The following is a 10,340-nucleotide window of genomic DNA, read 5'->3' as shown; positions in this document are numbered from 1 at the left end:
TAGTCCTAAGAGGCAGATATCATCGGCATATTCTAGATCGCTTAGGTGTGTGGTTATCGTCATTGTATCCCTATTGTGTCGTGAGTCTAGTTTGGAGATCATAGTCTACAACTATGTTAAAAAGAAACGGAGAAAGAACACATCCGTGTCTGACTTAAGTAGTATGCATTTAAATTCATCATTGTTGATTCCATTGTGTGTCATGCTGCATTTCGCAGCAAGACACACAGCAGCAAAGTGATTTTATAATGAAAATAATTTTTTGCGGGATGTTTTTAGCTTCACAAATTTTCCATTTATCAGCATGATGTAAGCTGTCAATAACACGCTCGAAATCGACAAAAACCATATGCGTCATGCAGTAAAAGTCCTATTAAAAGTTGTACATAACCGAATCTATAAAAAGTGTGAAACAATCATCCGAGACGATCAGTTTTAATTGAGAGCCGACATGGGAACGAGCCCAGCCCTGTGCAGTTTACTACTTCTGACACGACCTGACTAGAGTAAGACACGACCTACTATTAGAACGTTTGTAAGAAGTCGGTTTAGATGGAAAAGACATGAAATTACTAAAAAACTTGTACTTTAGAACCACTATGCCAGAAGTAGAAATTAGCAGAGGAGTTAGCATCAGTTACGCCGATGGTAGGTATGGTGTTGATAGCAGATTTCGACTTGGTTGTACAACGACTTATCGACAGGACCAACTAGGTCTGTGGTCTGTGAGCAGTTTGATATGAAAATAAACATTAAGAAAACCAAAGTGATGTCAATCCCAAAAAACCAAAACGTACCTCAACCTTGCAAAATAAACGGGTACATTTTAGAACAGGTCAATAAATTTAAGTACCTGAGATGTTGGATCGACAACAGCCTACATCCTTATCCAGAAATAAGATAGAGAATAGAATAGACCAGAAAATCTTTCGAAAAATCAAATGACTGCTATGTGATTCTCGAATAAAACTCGAAATTCGACTACGTTTATTAAAATCCTACATCTGGTCGACTCTTCTCTATACAGTTGAGACGAAGACCATTAAAAGATCAACCGTAAATAAATTGGAGTGGAGGCCTTTGGAATGTGGATAATCATCAAAATTTCATCTCACACCTCAAATGAAGAACTTCCTAGAATAGGTAAGGAACGAGACACAGTGAAAGTTAGAAAAAACATCATACCTAAGCCACATAGTGAGAAATAATAAGTACCAATATGCTCAACCAATAGTGAAAGGAAAGATCGAGGGAAGAGACGACTAGGAAGGAAAAACTATCGTGGCTAAGAAACATCCGACAATGAAGAGGGCTAAATTTTAAACAGATAATATGAAGAGCTGAAGACAGAAAAATTTACAAATAATGTAGTAGCCAACCTCTATTGAAGAGAGGGCACTTTAAGAAGATTTATTTTTTCAATAAAGATTTTACATTGGATTAAAGAAGTTAAATGGATTATTTCTTTTTCGGTAAAATATTAATGAATAAACGATTAACATCTACTTGAAATAACAAAAAATCAACAAAATTTTTTTTTGAATAAATGGCTGTCACGTTTTCGTATCCCTTGTATAACAGTGTCTGAATTCGGTATATTTTTGGGTTCAATCAAATTATAAGGTGTAGAAAAGAAATTCATAGCCAAGTTCCAAACGCAACATTCGCTGTGTGGTGCATACGGTATTGGAGAGAACATATTTGATTTTTAATTCACTTTCAGTCTTCTCTGAAACTTCGTCTTGTACGCGCGACCAGTGCATTCACTACGACTACCAACTGAAACTCGCGGAGTGGTATTTGTTTAGTGCTTTTTGTTAACAGTTTTTTGGGTATGTACCAATTAGATTTTGAAAATTGTTGTTTGATTTTTGGATCTTAAATTATAATCACTATAAAATATTAGATAATAAATAATTTTTAAAATATAATTTGACATATTTAAAATTTTTGATATTACAAAAATATATGTGCATGTTTTTGCATGCCAAGGTAACTATTTAGTGTCTTTTTTGAAAAGTAAGGTCCCTGGTCCCTTTCAACCATCTAGAAGTACATATATATAAAAATTTTAACTAAATAATTTGCAATTGGATAGGAATTTGTTTTATTCTTTTTGAAATGGTGCTGTATTTATTCTATAAATTATATTAATTAGAGAGTATACTTTCGTTGGTATATTGTAATATTAGAAAATTTAGAAAATGGGTAATTTTTATAACGAAATTATTAATTAGTGCCTATATTTTAAATTTATTTTAAAATATGGGAAAAACAAAACGTGAGCTATTGAAAAATGTACCATATTTGTAATTTTTTTAAATTTATTAAAATACTTTTCAAAATTTTAAAACTCCAGTTTTTTGGTTGGGAATAAACCAAAATTTAAGTCTGAAATTAAATTTATTTGACGTTTTGATTTCCACTTCGAAAATCGTTATCCAAATACAAAATAATTAATAAATTAAACAAATTTTGTTCTTGTTGCTTGATAAAAAAATTCTTCTAATAATTTAAATTTATCTGACTCATTCATATAGGTATTATTGACAATTCAGAATTCAGACATAGGTATATTATTCATTTTAAAGTAGATAACTTTAAAATGATAATGCCAATATTTAAGATTTGCGTTCCTGGGACGATTTTATTGGAAGATAGTTCATTCGATTACATGAAATCAACTTTAAGTTAGGAATACCGTTCAAAAAAATACATATTTAGCATGTGATTTCTCTTTAAAAATACAACCGCACGCAAATTTCAAAACTTGGTTAAATCTTATATAAGTATTTTAAAAAAGTTTTTAATTTATAAATTAGTAACGATTTTCCCATCATTAAGATTTCTAAACTAATTTGGGAAACAAGATTATTTATTCCTGATTTCATTTGGAAAACAAAGAAAACTGTAAAAAGCAATATCTAATAAGATCACATACTTTATTTTGAAAATGTTAGCAAGTCAGACAAAATTTCAATTATTTATGCAATAATCATTTTCATTATTCGAAAGAGTTAATACTAGGAAACAAAATAATAAATTCTAAAATTTTTTATTGTTATAGTATGGATCCATACATTCGTGATGTAAACTATATTCCCATAATGACTCATAAACCTAAACATATTGAAGATTTTAATAAATTAACTACAGATTTTTATAAAGATAAATATAATAAAAATTTTACCATTTTACTTCAAAATATTAGAAGCCTTAATAAAAATCTAGATGAGCTACGATTAAATATACAACAGATGACACTCGATTTTGACTGTATATGTCTAACAGAAACTTGGATTATTCCTGATATATCTTTATTTCAAATAGATAATTATAATATTTTATATAATCAAGGAAATATAAATCAAAATGATGGTGTCGTTGTATATTTAAAAAAGAATTTAAAATTTACGTGGAAAATTGTAAACATTAGTGTATGTAAAGTATTAGAGATAACTATATTAGGTAAAAATGGTAAAAATACAATAATAACAGTGATTTACAGACCACCATTAACAGATGAAGAGCATTTTTGTAGTGATTTAGATAAATATTTAGAGATTACTAAAAATTCAGTTTGTAATTATCATATTTTATTGGGCGATATTAATATTAATATCAAAAACATGACACCAGAATCTTCTGAGTATTTAAGCATATTGAGTGAACATAGTTTTCTATCTATAATAAATAAAAATACTAGAGTACAGGGGAATTCTCGTAGTTGTATAGACCACATTTTTATAAAAAGTAAATTTTGTATCAACCATAATGCTTTATCAGCTGTTCTGGATCTCTCTGTGACTGATCATAAAGCAACATTTGTAAGTTTTTCTTTTGAGAAAAATAAAATTGAATACAAAACTAAATTTAGGAAAATAATTAATTATGATGATTTAAAAAAAGATCTTAGTTTTCAAAATTGGGATTACTCTTCTAATACTAATAACCCTAATGATTTCTTGAATAATTTTACAGATACACTCATTTCTTTAATCAATAAAAATACAAAAGAAATAAAGAAAAAAAGATGTGAGATTAAGAGGAATATCTGGATGACTGATGGTTTAGTAAAATCAGTTAATAAAAAAAATGAACTATACAGAAAATTTATGAACAAGCCAGATGACCTAGGATTAAAAAAAGAATACACAATTTACAAAAATAAATTAAATAAACTGATTATTGAGGCAAAAAAGAATTATTTTCATTCAGAAATTACAAAATATAAAAACAGTTCTAAAGGTCTGTGGAACACTATTAAAAAATTAGATAATAATCAAACAAACAATGAAATTAATTCCATTTTAAATCAAAATAATGAGGTAATCACTGATAGTCAGAATATTTGCAATATTTTTAATGATTATTTTTCTAATGTAGGGTCTGAGCTTGCTAAAAATATTAAAATACCATCTTCACCTAATCCTCCAAAAACTACATGTAATAGTACGTTTTTTCTAAAACCCGTAACAAAATCAGAAGTTCAGTCTATTATTCATTCTTTAAAACCAAAAAAATCTCCTGGCATAGATAACATTTCTGCTGATCTGTTAAAGATAATTTCCCATTATGTTGTTGATCCAATAACTAATTTAATAAATATAATATTTGAACAAGGTACATGTCCTGACAATTTTAAAAAAGCTGTAATTATACCCATATTTAAAAAAGGTGATAAAAAATTAGTGCAAAATTATCGTCCAATATATTACCAGTCTTGCAAAAATCTTTGAAAAGGCATTAGCCGAACGAGTTAATCAATATCTTAAAAAGTTTAACCTGCTTTCTACAAACCAATTTGGTTTTAAAAAAGGATATTCCACTTCAGATGCTATAACATCTGCTACTGATTATTTATATAAGATGCTGGACAGTGGTTCTCCTACTTTAGCAATATTTTTAGATTTAGCGAAAGCATTTGATAATGTTAGTCATCAACAGTTATTAGGTGCTTTGGACGATCTTGGAATAAGAGGAATACCATATTTACTATTTCAAAGTTATTTAAAAAATAGATTGCAAATTGTCAAAATTAATAACAAACTTAGTACTGAAAGAAGCATTGAGTATGGTGTGCCTCAAGGTACTGTTTTAGGCCCTTTATTGTTTTCAATATATATAAATGATCTAGCGGCAATGAAAATAAATGGAAAGATTATTTGTTTTGCTGACGACACAGTTATACTTTACACTAGTAATTCTTGGAATGAACTTAAAACTTTGGCAGAAACAGAAACTGTAAAGGTTCTAGATTGGCTAAGTATGAAACTACTGACAGTTAATACAGATAAAACTTACTTTATACCATTTTCAATATATAAAAGTAATTTACCCGAATTCATGGAATTAAATCTAAACTATAATAAGGCGTACATTAAAATAAATAGGAAAGAATACATAAAATATTTAGGCGTTTATATAGATTGTCACTTGAAATGGGATATACATATTGATATGGTATGTAAAACTCTAAGAATGATACTATACAGATTTAGATATCTCAGCAACATTCTTGATTTATCTTACTTAAAGATGGTATACTATTCCTTAATAGAATCACGTCTTAGATATGCCATTATAGCATGGGGTGGAACATATTCCTCACATTTGATTAAACTCGAAATACTTCAAAGGAGATTTTTAAAAATAATGTTAAAAAAAACTCGCTTATATTCATCAGAACTTCTTTATCAGCAAGCAGGTGTTTTTAAAATTAGGCAATTATATTTATTAAACATAATTTTGCATACATACAAAAATAAACAGATATTGAAATCGATAGATCATCATTACGACACTAGAAGAAAACTTCATGACTATGTAAAAATTATTAGTAATCTTAAATCAATTGGTAAACATAATTTCACATACTATATTCCTAAAATATTTAATTATTTACCCGAAATTTATAAAATATATTTGAGAAAAATAAACTCATTCAACATGATTAAATCCATTTTTAAAAAATTTATTAAGAACACTGGAACTGAATTTTTGAATGCGATCTTTAATTAAATTTATAATATAACTACTAATATATAATATATTTGTTATGCATTATGAGTGGTTATGCGTTATGTATTGTTAATTTTTAATATTTGTTATGCGTTTTTGTATTGTTAATGTTTAATATTTGAATAATGTAATCCCTGAGCACAACCTCTGGTTCTTCAGGGAATTTCTTCTTTTGGTTTATTTACTGTTTATTTATATGTGAAAATATTTAACTTAAAATTAATTTGTAATTATGTTAGTATTGATTTATTCTATTTTAATATTGTTATATATGAGAGCATAATGAGAAGTAAATAAACATTATTATTATTATTATTATTATTATAAAGTTTTTACATAGTAGTATTTTTATAAAAGTTATTAATTTAGGTTCAAATTTATTTCATGTTAATACTTATTACTACTTTATCTATTTTACTTTGCCATGATTTGCCTATACTTTAGACTATTCAATATTTTTATTGCTATTTCTCTAATATTCTTCTTCTTCTTTTTGTGTAGACATGACTCTGTCTGTATTTTCAATGCGCCTCCAATAAGTTGTCATTCCATGGTTTTCGAAGTCTTCCCGCTGATCGTGTTTCTATTGGGGAACCGTCTCTCTCTGCCTTTACGACTCTATTTGTTGTCATTCGGCTTATATGGTGGTTCCATTCTGCTCTTCTTTTTCTTTTCATGTTCTTAACCCGGCACCTGCCACGTGGCTTTACAAGGCGCCAACTGCCACGTGGGGTGCTCACAGCACCCCTTAAAAATTTTCTGTGATCTACTTGTTTAAAAAACAAAATAATGTGTTGAGTAACACAAGAATATAAAAAACATATTTATTAACTTATTAGCCACTAATATGTTATAAAAGTTAAAAAAACAAAATGAAAAAGGTGTTCTAAGCAAATTAGCAAGTACCAAGCCATAATAAATAAAGTCAAGTAAAATATCTAAAAAAATTAGGATTTAGTGAGTATAGAGTCTATATTAATAATTTAAATCAGTTATTTCAATAAAAAATGTAAATTTGACCTGTGTATCAAAAATACAAAAAGAATTTAAAACTTAAAGTGCCAGTTGATGACACCCCAATTCGACTTAGAGCTACAACTACAAGTTCAGAATGGCACTAAATTACCACTTTAAACACTAACACATATATGCTATATAATATTATAGAAAGCTACCATGACGCACAGCTCGGTTACCAAACTTGAAATACCAAATATTTGATAAAAATTTGTTATGGGGTGCTGGTAGCTTCCCACGTGGCAGGTGTCGGGTTAATGCTCTCCATCTTGCATCTCCGTCGTATATCTGTACTTCTAGCTCTGTTCCATAGTATCTTGCAATCGACTTTTTAAAGAGATTTTATCTCTGCTGTTTCTAGCATTCTTTTGTCCTCTCTTTTGACCTCTCAGGTCGTGTTTTTGCCGCGTAGATCATTATTGGTCTGATCACTGTTTTGTAAATTCTGCCTTTCAATTCTTTCCTGATATTTCTATTTCTCCATATTGTTTCATTCCTGCAACCTGCAGATCTGTGTGCTCTATTCACTTGATCTTCCACCTCTGTTTCGAGTTTCTGTAGCCAGATAGTGTGATGCCTAGATATTTAAACACCATCACTTGTTCTACTATCTTTACCCTCTAGCTCTACATATTCGTAGATTTGCTGGTATAAACCTTAGATTAACGAAACCGGATTAACGAAACCGAAATAGTCTTCCTTAATCTAAGGTATAACCATGCATTTTGTCTTTTTTGGGAAATTAGCCTGTTCAATTTTTGGCGGTTATATTAAAATGGTGCAGCATACGTTGTAAATCATCTTAACATTGGGAAATTAGTATTGCCTCGTCTTGATAACAGATTATTTTAAGTTGTTTTTCTCGCATTTGGATATCCTTTTTTAGTTCTTCCTTTTTTTATGATTTCGTCCATGATCAGGTTGAACAATAAAAAACTCAGTCTCTCTTTCCTACCTCATTGCCTTCTTCAGTTGGGTCAGTTAGTTTTTCTTCTACTTTTACTTTTATTGTGTTCTGATAAACATAGTAGATCTAATTGGTAGATCTTAATTGGTTATAGTAAATACATAGAAACTAATTTTTATTTAATAGTGAGCTTATTTAATATCGGTTTGACTTGGAACTTATCTTTTACGTTGGATTTTTGATAATATTTCTGATTTCTTCATTTCAGCAGCGGTTGGGATTTTCAATTATTTATTATGTTTGCTGTCCTTTCTTTCGGCATTTCTTTCTTAATTTTTATTACTTATTTTGGGGCTCTTATTCGACTCCTTTTACCTCTACTATTACCCTTCTTCTATTTCCGATCAGTATCTATCAGCCCCATAATGCAATATTAGTGTCACTATATGCCTTATTATTATATAAAATTTTGAAATCAAAACCCTAACTTTCGAACCCTATTGATTTCCTGCCGGCAGTTTTCTTCCAATTGTATTTTAAATATTATTCTAATCTATTATTATATAATTAAGTCAAAATACTGTTATAGCTGTAATTCTACTTTATTTCTACCAATTTTGAACGTTTGGAACCTATTCATATTTTGAAGTACATAGTTTTACTGACATATATTAAAATAGATTAGGACACGGTGGCACACTGTCACAAATTACAGACCTTTAAAGACTACAAAAAAGTATTACTTGACTAAAACTTTTTTCTATAATATTTTATTAAGATAAATTACCTTATCTATATACTAGGAGTGTGACATGCTATTTAGTTATAGTGTTTTGTCTTTTACGTCCATTCTTATCTTCAACTCCTACTCTCCGACTCATCTACTGATAAAGTTTTTAAAACAAATAGAAATCAGACCGAAGAAAGAAGTCTAGAAATTTTTTTTTAAAATATATCGCTTTTAAATTAAGAATTAATTGTTCAGTGCGAAAAATAATACTGCCTAATTTTCTCCAAAGTAATATTAAATTAAATAGTGACGAGCGTATACAGGGTATATCATTAAGAATGTCCAATCTCTGAGTTGTAGATTTTAGGCCTCAAAATATTAAGATTTAACCCAAATCACTTAAATAAAATATGGTTGCTTACTGAGTTACAGGGTGTTTTATTTACAAATTTAAAAACTATTTTTACCCAGTACTTTAAAAATATTTGAGATATCCCTATCATACTTGGCAGAAAGTGTGGCTACTATACACCCTACTAAATTGTGATAAATAAGCGTTTCTAGCTACTACCAGAGGCGTACGACAGGGAATAATGAATGGATGACCCTCCCGAAATTCTACGACACTGGGAATTACTATTTCAGCGCAATTTTTCGATTATCCAATACTTTCTATGTAAATAATATACTCTGCATTGGTAACGATAAAGTCATTAGTTTTCGAGATATTTTGAGTTAAAAATGAAACGGCACATTGATTAATATTATTTTGATTAATACATTGTGTCGCTTCATTTTTAACTTCAAATATCTCGAAAACTAAGGATCTTATCGTTACGAATGAAAAGTATGCTATTTGCATAAAAAGTACATATTGTGAAATCTAAAAATTACCTACACTAAAATAGCAATTCCGTCAGTGGCATAGAATTTGGAAAGGGTCAACCAGTCACTTTCCCCTATCGTACACCTCTGGTAGTAGCCAGAGACGAATATTTAATATAATTTAGTAGGGTGTACAGTACCTAAACTTTCGGCCAAGTATGATATTAATACCTCAAATAGTTTTAGAGTACTGGGTACAAATAGTTTTTAAATATTAATTATTATGAATTATATCATAAATTAATCAAAATAAGTGTGCCGTTTCATTTTTAACTTTAAATATCTCGAAAACTAATGTAATGACTTTATCGTTACCAATAAAGAGTATATTATTTGCATAGAAAGAATTGGAGAATCGAAAAATTGCACTAAAATAGTAATTCCCCCAGTGGCGTAGAATTTGGGAAAGGTCAACCATTCACTATCCCCTGTCGTACGCCTCTGGTAGTATCCAGAAACCTTTATTTATCATAATCTATTAGGGTTTATAGTAGACACACTTTCTGCCAAGTACGATAAGGATACGTCAAATAGTTTTAAAGTACTGGGTAAAAATAGTTTTTAAATTTTTAAATAAAACACCCTGTAACTCAGTAAGGAGCCACATTTTATTTAAGTGGTTTGAAATCAACATTTCAAGCAGATTTTTGTGATTTTTTTAAACTATGGTACAGTTATTTTATTTTTAAATTAAATAAGCATATTAAGTACAATTCACACAATATCCAAAACAATTTTCAAGGAAAAATTGCCAACAGTGGCAAATTTTTAGACACCTGC

At 29.1% G+C, this 10,340-nt stretch overlaps 1 protein-coding gene across 2 annotated transcripts in view; it reads left to right on the top strand.

Annotated features, from left to right (window-relative positions):
- Nucleotides 1-1,735: 1,735 nt before the first annotated feature.
- LOC114334477 (3-hydroxy-3-methylglutaryl-coenzyme A reductase) overlaps nt 1,736-10,340 on the top strand; it is a 490,400-nt gene continuing 481,795 nt past the window's right edge. For both annotated transcript variants that reach the window (XM_050641423.1, XM_050641422.1), the window contains exon 1: nt 1,736-1,832. The gene's annotated coding sequence lies outside the window, so the exon portion shown is untranslated. The remainder of the gene's footprint in view (nt 1,833-10,340) is intronic.

This window comes from Diabrotica virgifera, chromosome 10 (assembly GCF_917563875.1).
Source record: "Diabrotica virgifera virgifera chromosome 10, PGI_DIABVI_V3a".
NCBI classification, from domain to species: Eukaryota; Metazoa; Arthropoda; class Insecta; order Coleoptera; family Chrysomelidae; genus Diabrotica; species Diabrotica virgifera.
This window is presented reverse-complemented; position numbering and strand designations above follow the sequence as displayed.